Consider the following 17,112-nt stretch of genomic DNA (forward strand, 5'->3'; position numbering starts at 1 on the left):
CTAATACATGGGGAAATCACTTTGTGTGGTTGTAAATGCAAAATCCAATGGGATGCAGAGAAGGTGAGCAGAACAAATATGACAAAATCAGGCTCCAGCTGTTTACACAGTGCACAGTTAACCTATAGAATTTGTTGCCACAGCATGTAGGGATGGCTATCAGTTTCTGTTGGGATGCATCCTGGGAGGCGGGGGTAATTAGCAGGCCCCCAACTGGCTCCAGCCCACCGGCCGGCAGCTGGGTGAACTCCGGTTCTCGGAACAGCATAACAACTGCGACTCAGGCCTCAGAAACCTTTAGAGACTGAGCATGCAAGCCAGCAGAGATAAGAACTCTTTGCAACGGAAGTAGCGGGCAGAGTCATATGTAGGCATATTTACAAGCGTTTATTCAGCATCAGGACAAAAGAAAAACATGTCTGCTTCCCTTCGTGTCCAAGCAAACAGCATAGGCAAAAGCTATACACAACGGAAGTTCCCAGCTGACTGTGCTGGAAGTAAACAGACATGTGACATACAACAACTCCACATGCCTCTTCTAAAGGCGGAATGGAACTATACCCTAACAGTTTCAACAGCTTTAAAAGTGGATTAGAAAAATTCATGGAGGACAAAGCTACCAGGGGCCACTTGCCACAATGGTTCTGCTCTACAATGGAGGAACCATGCCTCTGGCAACCAGTTGTTGAGAATCGCAAGTGGGGAGAATATTGTTGCGCTCGGGTCCTGCTTATGGGGCTTCCCATCAGCAACTTGTTGGCCACTGTGAAAACAGGAGGCTGAACTAGGTGGGCCTTTGACCTGATCAAGCAGCCAGGCTCTTACGTTCTTACATCTACAGAACTCTCTTGTACGAGAGAAAGCAACCCTGTGTGGCCCTGTTTCCCAGAAGTTTCTTAGTGGGAAGCGTACTACTATGACCAAACACCAGCACGTCTCGGCTTGCATAAGAGACATTTGAAAAGCAAGTGCTGCCTTTTTGTTGAAACTGCATGTGCACAAAGAGAGCCCCGTATACAGATTTCTGCTGGTGAGATTGAATCAGACAAGAGGGAAATTCAATTCTCAGCAGAGCGGAAGCTGCAGGTGTAGGTAGCAGATTGAATTTTACCACTCACCCCCCCACCCCACCCCCATTTCTCATCCCTGGCTTTATCTGTTGGATGCCTTATGAATCAAAAGCACCTAGCGCCAGCCTCAGCCAGGAACGGAAGTTAGCAGCTTCTGTTTCCATTTCTTTTCATATGTTCTGAAATATACTCGGAGTCGAGAGTGGATTTCATGCTCTTTATTCAGCTCATAGTGGTGAGGAGGAATGGAAGTTCCCCCAGAATGTCTGCTTTATATACATTATTTACACAATGGGCCCCATGTGATTGGCTAATTCTGGGATTCACCTGTAGGCCAATCAGGTTGCGGATTCACTTCCACCTGGAGCTGGATTGGGTGGCTCCTGTGGACCAATCAGACTGCTGCATTCTGGACCCTATTGTTCTAGGACCAATCAGACTGCTGCATTCTGAATCCTATTGTTCTAGGACCAATCAGACTGCTGCATTCTGAATCCTATTGTTCTAGGACCAATCAGATTGCTGCATTCTGAATCCTATTGTTCTAGGACCAATCAGACTGCTGCATTCTGAATCCTATTGTTCTAGGACCAATCAGACTGCTGCCTTTTGGATCCTTATTCAACTCAGTACATAACAAGTTCCCACAAGCTGTGTGTGTGTGTGTGTGTGTGTGTGTGTGTGTGTGTGTCTGACAATTAGCCTTTTCATTGCAGGCTTGGATTTGTCCGCATGCATAGATATATTTCAAAGGCAGCAACTGCTGAGATAAGAAGGGCTACCCATCCCAGCTTCTCCAGGCTATTGGGGTTTGTTTTGTTTTTTTGCTATAGACACACACACACACAAAAAAAAATGTTGTAGTTGTCCATCAACTGCCAGAAAAATTATGGGAAAAGCTCCTAATGTCAAGACTGGACACTTAGCAACTTAAAGCATCGCAAACTGGGCAAAGAATGCTGCTCCAGAAAACTACTGAAAAATGCCTGGGTTTGGAAGCTGCTCAGCAAACGAAAGCCTTTACTTTAGGCTCTCCCCCTTGCAAAATATGCAGCAAGTCATGGTCATCAAACGTCAAGGGAGGCTGCAGACCTGATTATACAACTGTTCTCTGCAAGACGTACATGCGGCTTGGCAGGGCTGGCTCGAGATGCTAGTTTGCCTGCGGCAGAAGAGCCAAATGGCACCGCTCCTGACCCACTAACTAACATAGCCCACCAGGAAATGCAATACCTCGTTGCAACAAAGGGGAATCATGCAAGGCCTCCATTTTAATAGGGCAAGTGCAGAAGAATTTCCTAACTCTTTGGAACATGGGAAACTGCCTTACACTCAGTTGTATCTTGTTGGTGTTGTTTAGTCGTTTAGTCGTGTCTGACTCTTCGTGACCCCATGGACCAGAGCACACCAGGCACTCCTGTCTTCCACTGCCTCCCACAGTTTGGTCAGACTCATGCTGGTAGCTTTGAGAACACTGTCCCACCATCTCGTCCTCTGCCAACCCCTTCTCCTTGTGCCCTCCATCTTTCCCAACATCAGGGTCTATTCCAGGGAGTCTTCTCTTCTCATGAGGTGGCCAAAGTATTGGAGCCTCAGCTTCAGGATCTGTCCCTCCAGTGAGCACTCAGGGCTGATTTCCTTCAGAATGGAGAGGTTTGATCTTCTTGCAGTCCATGGGACTCTCAAGAGTCTCCTCCAACACCATAATTCAAAAGCATCAATTCTTCGGTGATCAGCCTTCTTGATGGTCCAGCTTTCACTTCCATACATCACTACTGGGAAAACCATAGCTCTAACTATACGGACCTTTGTTGGCAAGGTGATGTCTCTGCTTAGCTCAGTATTGTCTGCACTGACCTCCTGCAGCTGTCCAGGGTTTCGGGAAAGCATCTCTCCCAACTTTATCTGGAGATGCTGGGGATTGAACCTAGGACGTTCTGCAGATGCTACAACCACCGAACTATTGCCCTTCCCCGGACTGCATCCCCCTAGGTCAAAGCTGCTATCAAACTCTGCTCCACTTTGCTTTAGGGCAGGTCCAGCCATTCGTGTTTCCCCCTCCAGCTGCTACGCTGCCTTCAAATCAAGGGTTGATTCATTAGCCTGCCTACTTATTGGCTGATTAGGGGGGAAATTAGAGGGCATTATTAGGGGCGAGTCCACTTTCTGGAGACTTGCAAAGCTGCCTGCTCTGCATAGAAAACAGCTTGGAGGAACAGAAACATTTTCCAGCGTCAGCATTTCCCTCCCAGGCTGCCTGTCTTCGCAGCACCTGCCCCAGAATAAAAGGCAGAAAGGGACAGGGGAAGCCTTTTCCTGAGCAAGCATTCCTTGAATTGCCATGGAGACTTGGGGAATTGGCTTCTTCTATTAAAGTGAATAATAACGCCAGCCCAGGTAAGGGAGCCCTGCAAGCACTTAGAAATGTCTCTGCCCAAGACTCTTCTATCTTTCTTTCTTCCTGTCTGCCTTCCTTTATTTACAACATTCCTATGCAGCCCTTTATTGACATATCTTTTTTTTTAAAGAGAAGAATACTTTATTTAGAATTCAACAATAGCAAAGGAAAAAACCACAGTAATTGTTACACCAATTCATTACAATTCACCGATTTGAACAATATATAAATGGTAATAGAAAAATTACGCAGCATCACTTTTGACTTACTGAAGTTTTCATATTACACTTTTATCTCTTTATCTCCTTCTTAACAAATCAAAAAGAGAAAGACCAAGAAAGGAAGGCACAAAAAAAAAAAAAAGAAAAGAGAAAAGGAAGAAGAAAAAGGGGAGGGAAAGGAAAAAAGAAAGAAGGAAAAACGACAACAATAAACACATTGAAGAAGAAGAAGAAGAGTTTGGATTTGATATCCCGCCTTTCACTCCCCTTCAGGAGTCTCAAAGCGGCTAACATTCTCCTTTCCCTTCCTCCCCCACAACAAACACTCTGTGAGGTGAGTGGGGCTGAGAGACTTCAGAGAAGTGTGACTGGCCCAAGGTCACCCAGCAGCTGCATGTGGAGGAGTGGGGAATCGAACCCGGTTCACCAGATTATGAGTCCACCGCTCTTAACCACTACACCATGCCGGGTGGCTCACAGCAAGATGGAAACTCTCATTTCCAATTACACACACACACACACACACACACACACACACACACACACACTTTCGAAGTCACAACAACACCAAAAGGTTGGCATAGGTGGCACAGCAAACGCCCGAGTGGAAAAGGAAGCATTGCACAGGCATCAAAAACACGTCCGAGTTGCTGCTTGCTATCATTCAAAAGGGGAAAAGGTTCCATAAACTGGGCTCCACTGCAAAGAAGGCCCTGAAGGGCATCATCCAAATTACTCGATAAATGGGCAGATCTCTCTCGGGGAAAGTATTCATTCAGATAATTGGAGAGCAAGTTGTTTAGGGCGTTATTTTTGTTGGCATGTGTCTGTCTTGAGAGAAACTGGAGTGCAATTCCAGGGGATGAAGTCAAACCACTGAAGTGAACTCTCTGGGAAGCAAGGCTTGTTGGGTAGTGTGTATGTAGGTCCTGGGCTGCCCAGATGACAAGACTCACTCACTGATGTGGTCCAGAGGAAAGGAAAGCAATACACTTGGCACCAGCTTGGTTGCAGGAGCTGCTGGAAGGAGGCGTACAAGGTGCCAGTCAACCATCTAAGGGACTCCACTCCAGATTTGTGTAGGGTTTAGTCCTTAGCCTTTTCTCCCCCAAAGATATTCCTCAAGGCAGTGGAGGATTATGAACAGAGTTTTCCTTCTCCCAGATGGGCTACCTTCCCAAGTAGATGAGCCTCATCTGCCCCTCACTGCAGCACATGGGTCACAGAAAAACTTTAAAAGTTGACCAGGCAGCAAGCTGACAGCTGACACAGATCTTTCAGAAGTGGTGTCACAAGCTCATGGCAGATAGCTCCACTCAACAGCATAATGTCTGCATTCCGCAACAGTTGTAGCTCCCGGACCACCAGGTGGAATACAGGATCAGGTTTAAGGTGCTGGTTTTAACCTTTAAAGTCCTATACAGCCTAGGACCCTCGTACCTACGGGACCGCCTCTCCTGGTATGTCCCACGGAGGACCTTACGGTCTTCAAACAAAAACATTTTGGAGGTCCCGGGCCACAGAGAGGTTAGGCTGGCCTCAACCAGAGCCAGGGCTTTTTCGGCTGTGGCCCCGATCTGGTGGAACGCTCTGTCACAAGAGACTAGGGCTCTGCGGGACTTGACATCTTTCCGCAGGGCCTGCAAGACAGAGCTGTTCCACCAGGCCTTTGGCCAAGGCACAGCCTGACCCCCTCCTTTGGCAATCCTCACAGAACTCTAGCCCAATGGTTGCCATTACAGTGGTACCTTGGGTTAAGTACTTAATCCATTCTGGAGGTCTGTACTTAACCTGAAACTGCTCTTAACCTGAAGCACCACTTTAGCTAATGGGGCCTCCTGCTGCTGCCGCGCTGCCGGAGCATGATTTCTGTTCTCAACCTGAAGCAAAGTTCTTAACCTGAAGCACTATTTCTGGGTTAGCAGAGCCTGTAACCTGAAGCGTATGTAACCTGAAGTGTATGTAACCTGAGGTACCACTGTAATCTGATTTGAACTGATTTTATGATGAACTGATTTTAGAATGTTGCATATTGTTGTTAGCCGCTCTGAGCCCGGCTTTGGGTGGGGAGGGCGGGATATAAATAAATTTATTATTATTATTAAGGGCAGATCCACATAGAGTACATTACAGTAATCTAACCTTGAGGTTATCAGCGTGAGGCTCATTGTCGCCAGGCAGGCTATTCCTGTCTAGGAGTGGCTGTAGCTGACACACCAGCTGAAGATGTTGGAAGGCAGTCGAAGACACCATGCCACTTGCTGGATAGAAATACAAATACAAAATAGATTTTGTATTTTAGTATTCTGTTGGAAGCCGCCCAGAGGGCCAAATGTTCCCCACACCTGGTGTTGACAATACTGCACTCACTGGACCAGCGGTCTGACTCCACATGAGGTCACTTCCTACCTTCCCAGACTTTTGCGAATGGGTTTTGGCTTGGAAGGGGTTAATGAAAATTCAATTTTGCAGGAGTCTCCTTTCTAAAATAACATTTTAGTGCAATCTCTAACACATCCCACTGGTTTTTGTTGTTATTGCAACAATTTTATTTATAAAATAGCCATTCTGGTCCATTCCATTTTGGGCTCTTTTTGCCTTCTGCACCCTCACTTAACAGGTACGTTTCTGGAATACTATTTTTTGATGCGGTGCAAGTTCTCCCCAGGCGGCCATTTAATGGGGATTGTGTCAAGTATTCCCTACCACGTGGAACATCTGGAAGTCTCTACAGCAGGGGAAGCGTTGAGGGAAGGGCTGTAGCTCAGTGGTTAGAGCATCTGCTTTGCACGCAGAAAGTCCTTGGTTCAATATCCAGGTCAGACTGGGAGAAATACTAACAATAATTTATTATTTGTACCCCACCCATCTAGCTGGGTTTCCCCAGCCACTCTGGGCGGCTTCCAACAAAGATTAAAAATACATTAAAATGTCACACATTCAAAACTTCCCTGAACAGGGCTGCCTTCAGATGTCTTCTAAATGTCAGGTAGTTGTTTATCTCTTTGACATCTGCTGGGAGGGCGTTCCACAGGGCGGGTGCCACTACCGAGAAGGCCCTCTGCCTGGTTCCCTGTAGCTTTGTTTCTCACAGTGAGGGAACCGCCAGAAGGCCCTCGGTGCTGGACTTCAGCGTCAGGGCAGAACGATGGGGGTGGACACGCTCCTTCAGGTATACTGGGCCTAGAAAGAGCCTTGTCTGAAGCCACAGCCAAGCTAGATGGAGCAATGGCTTGATTCAGTATAAGACAGCTTCCTGTCTTCCTAGGTTGAAGGGGAAACAGTTCATTCTCAGCTCTGGTCATGTTTGAGCCTTCCTTGTGGTAGACTGGCTTGTTTGGTTACTAGCAGCAAACGGGAAATGCTCCTAAGATTGCAAGAGCTAGCATTTCCAGAAATATTTCTGTGGGCTGGGGCTACTGTCCAACCTGATAAGGCAAATATTGATGCGAACCAATAATAATAATAACCAGAGGAAAGTAAGGGAAAAGCAGCAACAGACAGAGCATAACCCCATTACCTCCTGGCCTTAATGGATTCTGAGCCACATGTTCAATACAAGCTCCCCAAATGTGTCCCGCTGCCCTTTAACAAAGACATAAAATCTATTCAGAGACAGAAAGAGTCCATCTGGAGAGAATATGCTTTCCTCTGCCTTTGCCACCTGAGGTTATTGCCCGGACTTCTGTTTCCTACCACCAGCCTGGCACACAGATATTTAACAGGGGAAGAAGCAGTGATGCCATCTCAGCAGGGGGACAGGGAACAGGAATAAACTCTCGCAAAACAAATACAAGGGGAGGCTAAGGCAAACAAGAAGCAAAGTGCTAAAAACATTTAATTTTAGCATATTGCTAAGAACGTTAAAACAAACAAATTTCTTTAAATACTCGCAAAGCATGAGTAGACTAGTAGCTAGGGATACGGTTGGACCTTTTAGATGACAGAGAATGGCTGAAGGAGGATTGGTGGAGGCACTTACTGAGAAACTAAACAAACTTTTTGCACTGGTCTTCCCTGTTGGTCAGATACCTTTGTCTGAATCACTTTTCCCACAGAGTATAAGAAGTAACAAGGGATGCAGTTCTAGAAGCAACAAGCGGCAAATGACCAAGTCACCAGGAAGAGACTGAGTCAATAGTTTTATGGATCTCTCTGGATCTTATCGATCTTAACTATATCTATCATCTATCTATCTATCATCTATCTATCTATCATCTCTCTCTCTCTCTCTCTCTCTCTCTCTCATCTATCTATCATCTATCTATCTGTCTATCATCTATCTATCTATCTATCTATCTATCATCTATCTATCATCTATCTATCTATCATCTATCTCTATCTTAAACTGGCTATGGTTCAGTCCTCCATTAAGCAGTCCAGCTTTAGTGAGAAGCTGCACATTCTGGTTTGACTTATGACATTATTATTATTATTATTATTATTATTATTATTATTATTATTATTTCTACCATGCCCATCTAGCTGGGTTTCCCCAGCCACTCAGGGTGGCTTTCAACAGAACATTTAAAACTTCAAACATTAAAAACTTCCCTAAACAGGGCTGCCTTCAGATGTCTTCTAAAAGTCGGATAGTTGTTTATTTCCTTGACATCTGATGGGAGGGTGTTCCTCAGGGTGGGTGCCACTACCAAGAAGGCCCTCTGCCTGGTTTTCACTTATCAACTTTCCTAAGGACTCTTGGGCACACAGCAAGGAACCCAAGGACTATGTTCTACCTTCACTGTAGGAGGCAGGATGCCTCTGAATACCAGTTGCTGGGGATCACAAGTAGGGAGAGGGCTGTTGCACTCAGGTTCTGTTGGGGACACAGGTGGCGCTTTGGTCTAAACCACTGAGCCTCCTGGGCTTGCCAATCGGAAGGTCGGTGGTTCAAATCTCCATGATGGGGTGAGCTCCCAATGCTCTGTCCCAGCTCCTGCCAACGTAGCAGTTTGAAAGCACACCAGTGCAAGTAGATAAACAGGTAGCACTGTGGCGGGAAGGTAAAAGGCATTTCCATGTGCTCTGGCTTCTGTCACGGTGTCCCATTGTGCCAGTAGCGGTTTAGTCCTGCTGGCCACATGACCTGGAAAGCTGTCTGTGGACAAATGCTGGCTCCTTCATCCTGAAAGCGAGATAAATGTCGCAACCCCATAGTCGCCTTTGACTGGACTTAACAATCCAGGGGTCTTTTACCTTTACCTTTACCTTTTACTCAGGTTCTGCTAGTGGACTTCTCATAAGCATCTGGTTGGCCACTGTGAGAACAGGATGCTGGACTAGATGGGAACCTAGAAAGCTGCTTTGGGCTGAGTCACACCATTGGTCCTCCTAGCTCAGCGTTGTCTACACTGAGTGGCCGTGGCTCTCCGGGGTTTCAGGTAGGAGCTACTCCCAGCCGTACCTGGAGATTTGGGACCTTCTGCAGGTGACCACTCAGCGATGGCCCTTCCACTTTGGATTCTTCTTATTGAAATTGTTAATATTGCACATGTGGAAGCTGCTGGATGAACAAAAACCGACTCTTGTATCAAAATAAAAATCTCCAGTCCAAAAATATGGTTCAAAAAGAGCTTAACTTCCAAACAACTTAAAACAATAAAAAAATACGGATTCAGTTAGCTGTATAATTTTTTAAATATTGCTCCCAGCCTAAGGCAAAGCAACTTAGGTTGCAAATAACTTGCTAAAATCAAAGGGCAGACTTTGGTCTTTCAGATTTCAGCGGTCCCCTGTGCGAGGCCAAAGTTTGGCGCCCCTGCCTCTCGCCTTCTGTTCTGCTCAATTCATTACATCATAATTGCAATGCCCTGTGGACCCCCTCGGCTTGGCGGCCTGTGTGATGAAGCCGGTCACACTGCTCTAAATCCGCCTCTGCTCCTCCAACCCAGGTTCCCACAATTCAGAGCTTTCCTCTCTCCCTTCCACCTGCCTCAGAGCCTGCCAACCCAAACCCAAGGTTGTGGGGCTCAAGACATTGGGTTGCATTTGCCCCATAGGCCAGAGGTCTCCCATCCCAGGTATTTAGCTCATTGAGAGTTAATGGAGCTGTGAATGCTAGCTGGGTGGGTGGGTAGGGGCAGCATGTAGCAGGCCTTCATCTGCTGCTGGTAGGTTTCCAGGAAGTATCTGTCTGGTCTACTTTCTTGGGCTCCATGATCACTGCAGATGGTGACAGCAGTCACGAAATTAAAACACGCCTGCTCCTTGGGAGAAAAGCAATGACAAACCTAGACAGCATCCTAAAAAGCAGAGACATCACCTTGCCGACAAAGGTCTCTATAGTTATAGCTATGGTTTTCCCAGTAGTGATGTATGGAAGTGAGAGCTGGACCATAAAGAAGGCTGATCGCTGAAGAATGGATGCTTTTGAATTATGGTGCTGGAGGAGACTCTTGAGAGTCCCATGGACTGCAAGAAGATCAAACCTCTCCATTCTTAAGGATCAGCCCTGAGTGCTCATTGGAAGGACAGATTCTGAAACTGAGGCTCCAATACTTTGGCCACCTCATGAGAAAAGAAGACTCCCTGGAAAAGCCCCTGATGTTGGGAAAGATGGAGGGCACAAGGAGAAGGGGATGACAGAGGATGAGATGGTTGGACAGTGTTTTCGAAGTTACCAGCATGAGTTTGACCAAACTGCGGGAGGTAGTGGAAGACAGGAGTGCCTGGTGTGCTCTGGTCCATGGGGTCACGAAGAGTCGGACACGACTAAACGACTAAACAACAACAACATCTGTCTGGTCCTTGGTAGAAACAGGATACAGGATTAGGTGGAGTCTTGGTCTGATCCTGCGGGGCTCTTCTCCTGTTCAGATGCCACCCTCTTTTTGTCATAACATTGATGCTTCAGCACTTCCATATCTACCCATACAGGCTAGGATTTTTCCAGACTCTGGCTGTGCTGCATCATAATACCAGTTGCAAAGCTGTTGCTGCCATTCCGCGTTTCGGTTCTTAGCTTCCTTTTGTCTGAAATATATGCTGATAACAACTAAAGCAAGTTGTTTTGCTTATGCCATCAAAGAAAGATGGATTTCTCTCCCCAGCCATCCTTGCAGTTCTGCAGTGGACATTTTTAATTGCATGTGCAGAGACAAGGATGAAATTCTGCAAAGGCAGCATTTCTGTCCATCTTTTTTATCTTTTTATTTATTTATTCTTGTGCTGAATCCCTTATTGAAAATGCTAATCTCCAAATCCTCTCCTTTATAATTAGGCGGCTCTCTCTGCTGTCACCATAAAAGCAGCCACTCTGGGCCCACTGACATTGCAAATGCTCATTCAACATTAAGAGAATGTCCAGGAGCAGAAAAAAACCCTCATAAGCATCAGAAGGGGTGTTATGTAATTGATTTAGGCTTGTCAGTGTTTGTCTTTCCAGCTCCTTGACAAGAGCTCATATTGCATAACATTAACATAATAACTTGCCAGGAACATGAAAACGTTATATACCCTTTAGTGAAAAATGCAATTCTCCCCATCTCGCATTGGGGACCACCGAACTATAATGGACAGCCTTGCTCCTGCCTCTCATGCAAAGTAGGATTTCTGAAATATGCCACCTGAGTAATTTGCTCACTAATCATTTACTACATTTACAATCTGCCTTTCCTCCAAAGAGTTCAGGACATTTCCCTCTCCCTTTATCCTCACATCAACCCTGTGAGGTAGGTCAGGTTGAGAGCATGGCTGGCCCGTGGCCACCCAGTGAGCTTCAAGGCTGAGAGGGAATGTGAACCCAGGTCTCTTCAAACCCAAGTTGCCCACTAAAGTCATCCTGTGTGGGGCCAGCCCAGAGCCTGAGAATACTTCACTGTCAGGAAGATATTCCAGGCTGCAGTCTGATGGATCGCCACTTGGGGCAGCATGGTTTGTTTAAACCACAGTTCACTGTTACATCCAAACAGGGAAACTCCTAGTTTAATCCTGGTTAGCACACAGCCATTAAACCAGAGTTTCCCAGTTTGGCTGTATTATGGAAACTGTGGTTTGATTAAGGTGTAATTATTATTATTATTATTTTACTTGCCCTTCACCAAGATGAATTATAACGATTTAAAATTCAATATGAAAAACAATCAAAATAAATTACAGTCACAGGAACAGGGTGGGTCCCTAGCTCAAGTCCATGTTGCAAATGATTAAAGGTAAAAGGTAAAGGTAATGGACCCCAGTCCAGTCTCATTGCACACCATTTTATGCAATCCAGCGGATTTCAAAAGAAGTAACTATGAACATGCACCATGTACATCAGGCATATCTAGTTCCTTGGTTGCCGGAGCTGATGTCTAATTAAATATGGGGTTGAGCAGGAATGTGCTGACAGAGAGGACTGCTCTCTTCGTATCAGCAGTTTCTTCTTTGCAGCAAACGAGTTCCTGATTCATAGAAAGCATATCCTGCTCCTCCTTGAAAGCAGCTCATAATTTCGAATATAATTGGCCAATAAACAAGCATATTAATGAACAGTTTAATTTACGGGTTAGAGATCATCTTCCCACTTCTGCCTTTGAAGGTGTTGTGAAATATAACTGTGTTTGCATTTTGAATGGGCAAATGGCTAAGCCGGTTTGCAACCTAGTTTGCTAAGCTGGTTTGCAACCTAGGAACATGGGCAGGAGATGCTCTTTATTATTCAAATGAATTTCCTCTGCATGGGCACATTCATGCCAGCACAGTATTTTTATTCCATAATTATCATTTCTATTCCTCTTCCCACTCTCCTTTCATTGCTATTAAATATTCATTCACAAGAGGCTACTTTTCATTGTCTTGGTAGGCTGTGTGACCTAGCCTCCAGCTGAGTATGGAAACCCAATATGGAAATTGGATCTGTTTGTTTAACCCACTTACTAACTGGTAGAGCTCTGGTGTGATCCTGCCAGATCCTTAACCTTCAGAGGCACCTGAATGCTACCTGCTGGAATCATAAATTCATATAGTTCTACCTCAGTAGTAGAACATCTGTTTTGCATGCGGAAGGTCCCAGGTTCTATCCAGGTGTGGGTGGCGCTGTGGTCTAAACCACTGAGCCTCATGGGCTTGCCAGTCAGAAGGTCAGTGGTTTGAATCTCCGCGATGGGGTGAGCTCCCATTGCTCTGTTCCAGCTCCTGCCAACCTAGCAGTTTGAAAGCACACCAGTGCAAGTAGATAAATAGGTACCGCTGTGACGGGAAGGTAAATGGCATTTCCATGCACTCTGGCTTCTGTCACGGTGATCTGTTGTGCCAGAAGTGGTTTAGTCATGCTGGCCACATGACCCGGAAAGCTGTCTGTGGACAAACGCCAGCTCCCTCGTCCTGAAAGCGAGATGAGCGCCGCAACTCCATAGTCACCTTTGACTGGACTTAAACATCCAGGGGTCCTTTCCTTTTTTTTACCTTTACCTATCTCCAGGTAGGGCCTTGGTCCATCTAGTTCACTTACTGGCAGCAGGTCTCTGGGATTTCAGTCAAGGAATCTCTCCCAGCCCTACCTGGAGATAAAGGTAAAGGGACCCCTGACCATCAGGTCCAGTCGTGGCCGACTTTGGGGTTGTGGTGCTCATCTCACTTTATTGGCTGAGGGAGCCGGCGTACAGCTTCCAGGTCATGTGGCCAGCATGACTAAGCCGCTTCTGGCGAACCAGAGCAGCGCACGGAAACGCCGTTTACCTTCCTGCCAGAGCAGTACCTATTTATCTACTTGCACTTTGACGTGCTTTTGAACTGCTAGGTTGGCAGGAGCAGGGACCGAGCAACGGGAGCTCACTCCATTGCGGGATTCGAACTGCCGACCTTCTGATCGGCAAGTCCTAGGCTGTGTGGTTTAACCCACAGCGCCACCGGCATCCCACCAGAGATATTGCCCATCCCCTAAAACCCCACACACTCCAAACAGTAGATGAAGTTTTTAAAATAAAAAGAAATGCGAACTCAGGACTGGTAGCAGGTCTTGGCATCGTTGGCTGTCTTCCAAGGTCTGCATTGCAGTAGATGCAAAATTGATGTTGAAGTGTAGGTGGGTACCCACAAGGCAAGACACAGTGATAACAGCAAGAACCTGTATTGAATTACAGAACTGAACAGTAGGGACAAAGCAAGTGGTTATATACATTTCTGAAGGCCTGGGCCACTCCCACTCCCAACGTGATTGGCTATCTAAACTTCCAAGCTGTGAATCATGACTCAGAGTTTAAGGGCCAATGGCAGAGGCCCAAATCCTGAAATGCTCTGTGATTGGATATCATGTATCGAATCAGAACACAGGGGCTCAGAATCCTTAGTCCGGACTCAAGCTCAGGCAAACACGGACCACTGAATACATAACAGGTGTGTGATGATCTTCCCTGAAGGCGGATTCTGGAAGCGGCTTGTTTATCATGGCATCCAACATGAGGTTGCATGCTGCAGACTTGGTGAGGAATGCCAAGCCATGTGAAGTGATGGGAACGGTGACCTTCCAAGGCGAAGTGTGTACGGAATTGCAAATAACTCATTCCTGTTGCCTCTTACAGCAGCAAGGGTGGGAGGACCATTTGGGGAGGGGAGGAAGAAGCTTTGCCACTGCTAATGGCAAGACCCATCCCTGCGAAATTGTTGGAGAATCCATCCCTCACATAGACAAATTCATTGAAATGGTCCCTGCAGTCTCTCTGCCCACACCAATATGCCGGAGACATTCAAGAGGTCATCTGTGCAGTGCTCAAGTCTCTCTTCTCCATTTCTGGTTAGAAACATAAATGGGAAGGCAACTGAGAGTGGGAGTGTTTTGAACTAGATTCAGGCTCCCAAAGGTCTGGGGTCTAATCCAAACTGGGACGCTGAGAATTCAGCTGCTACTTCAAACCACAAAACTCTGAGAATGAGAGAACGTGAGTGGGTTGATGCATCCGCTACCCAGGAGCTCTCATTTTGCTTTTTAATTAATCTATCTCACACTTTTTTAAAAAAGCAACCACCCCTCTCTCTGGGATCTGCATATAGAAGGATTAAAAAGGAAATTGTAACGAGCCAGCCAGTTATGGAAACAGCAGGTTAAAAAGCAATTACACTGGGAAGAGGCACGTTGACACAAAACAAGAGTTGGAACTTTGATCCTGATTACAAGCTGAAGAGTGCCGGAAAGAAAAAAGAGACCAAGCTTAATCCTGGCCTTGTGTACTCAGATGAAGCTCCCACATATCTAACAGGGCCTCTTTTATTGTCCTCTTTGGCCTTATTTAAAACTAATTGGGCTTGTGTAAGACTTTGCCCAGTGCAACAGCACTTTCCTGAGTTGCAGCACTGGGACAGCATCATGGCTTGAGATAGTTCCTCTTTTCTGGTACTTCTCCCTAGTAAATATTTTCACCTGTTTTAGGAGAGATTGGAGAGACGCCTTTAAGTGCTAATCCCCCCCCCCACAGAGTGTCAAGGGTTCAGCCTACACTCGAGTAGGACCCTGGCAGAGACACATGCCCAACTGGCATGTTCTCTCCCTCCTGGTCTTTCGTTCGGGAGCTTCAAAAGCTTTCTTCAGCCCGAACATCACAGCGACTGGTGCCAACCGACACCGGCACACTTAGGGATCTGCAGAGTTTGCACATCTCGTGTGACAGAACTCAGCATTTTGGCTAATCTACTTTATTTACATATAAACACACACAGAGCACTGCAACATGGCTCCCCCTCTCTCTAGCATCAGACAGCAAAAAGAGAGAAAGAACAAAGGACAACAGTCCCACTTCACGGAACACAGTAACACAAACATCTTGTCTTCGTCACTTCCCACTCTGTGGAGTCAAAACATATACCGTCATGTGAAAGACAACAATCCCATGACTGCAATCATGGAGCAGGAATTCTACGATGCTCCCTTTCCTAATGCTCCTGTGAGTACTGGGAGCCGCTTTGAGCACAAAATTTGTTCCTGGAAAAACAAAACAAATCAAAATCACACTGGTGTTTTCCCAGCAACTAGGGAACATTGTCTCAGAACTATCTTCATTTCAAAGTAGGTAATGTCCTTTTTTTAAGTTACAAAGACCTTTTCAGGCTTTGATATTTTTATTGCTTCTCTGCATTGCTTTAATTATCTGCTCTTTTATTATACTGCAATATTGCTTTTCTTCTTGTGACGGACTTTCATTTCATTCTGTTTGTTCTTCGTGGCCTTTATGGTTGCATTGCCAAGAAAGGTGGGGGTGGTTTTGATTTCATTTTTTCGAAAGCAAATAATAATATTTTTTTTCAAAAGCAGTGGGTTTTAGGGAAAGGGCATATGGTAGGATTTCTCTCCTGCCTTGGTTATTTGCTGTTGTTGCAAACTCAGGTAGTGAAAGGAATAGCTGCATACCATTAACCCCATTATTTTTTCAGCTAATCAAAATGGCATCACATCATTACCATTCTGGAGCATCACAGTAGAAAAACTAAGGCAGCATGAGAATCGGAGTTAGGCAAAGAGCAAGGAGATTTAGAGGGAGCCATTTCTAAAATTATTATTTATTTAACGTATTTATATTTGGACTCAAGGCAGCTTAACAACATTAAAATGCGCCGTTACAAAATGCAAAGCAATAAAAATGAAGTGTGTTTAAAACAATAGCTAAAATACATTCAAAACATTTTAAACCAGCATTAATGTATAGTTTGCTCTGACAGCAGCCCAGTGGTCAGCACCTACACCTTAGCATGTCTGAATAAAAGGTTGAAAGGTAAAGGACCCCTGGACGGTTAAGTCCAGTCAAAGGTGACTATGGAGTTGCGGCGCTCATCTCGCTTTCAGGATGATGGAGCCAGTGTTTGCCCACAGACAGCTTTCTGGGTCATGTGGCCAGCAGGACTAAACCGCTTCTGGTGTAACGGGACACCATGACAGAAACCAGAGCGCACGGAAAATCTGTTTACCTTCCCATCGCAGTGGTACCTATTTATCTACTTGCGCTGGTGTGCTTTTGAACTGTTAGGTTGGCAGGAGCTGGGGCAAAGCAACAGGAAATCACCATTGTGGGGATTTGAACCGCCAACCTTCCGATTGCCAAGCCCAAGAGGTTCAGTGGTTTAGACCGCATCGCCACCTGCTGATCAGCATCTGCACCTTAGCCTGTCTGAATAGGAAGGTCTTAGCCTGCTGGCAGAAGGACACCTAAGGGGTGTCTAATCTAACCTCTCTTAGGAGGGAATTCCACAATGTGGGAACAGCCACAGAAAGGGCTTGCTCTTGTGTCATCGCCAACAGTGCCTCTGATCATAGAAGCTTAGGATGGTAGACTTTGAAGGGACCCTGAGGGCTCTCTAGTCCAACCCCCGGCAGTGGAGGAATCTCAACTCAAGCATCCATGTTGATGAGACTGAGAAGAGGTGCTCACTCAAGGATCTTAACACCTGGGCAGGTTTGTATGCAGATGTTGGCTGTGTACACACTCCCATTTACTCTTTATCCAAAGCATGCTGT

The sequence above is a fragment of the Podarcis filfolensis genome (genome assembly GCF_964270895.1).
Source record: "Podarcis filfolensis genome assembly, chromosome: 3".
Lineage (NCBI taxonomy): Eukaryota > Metazoa > Chordata > Lepidosauria > Squamata > Lacertidae > Podarcis > Podarcis filfolensis.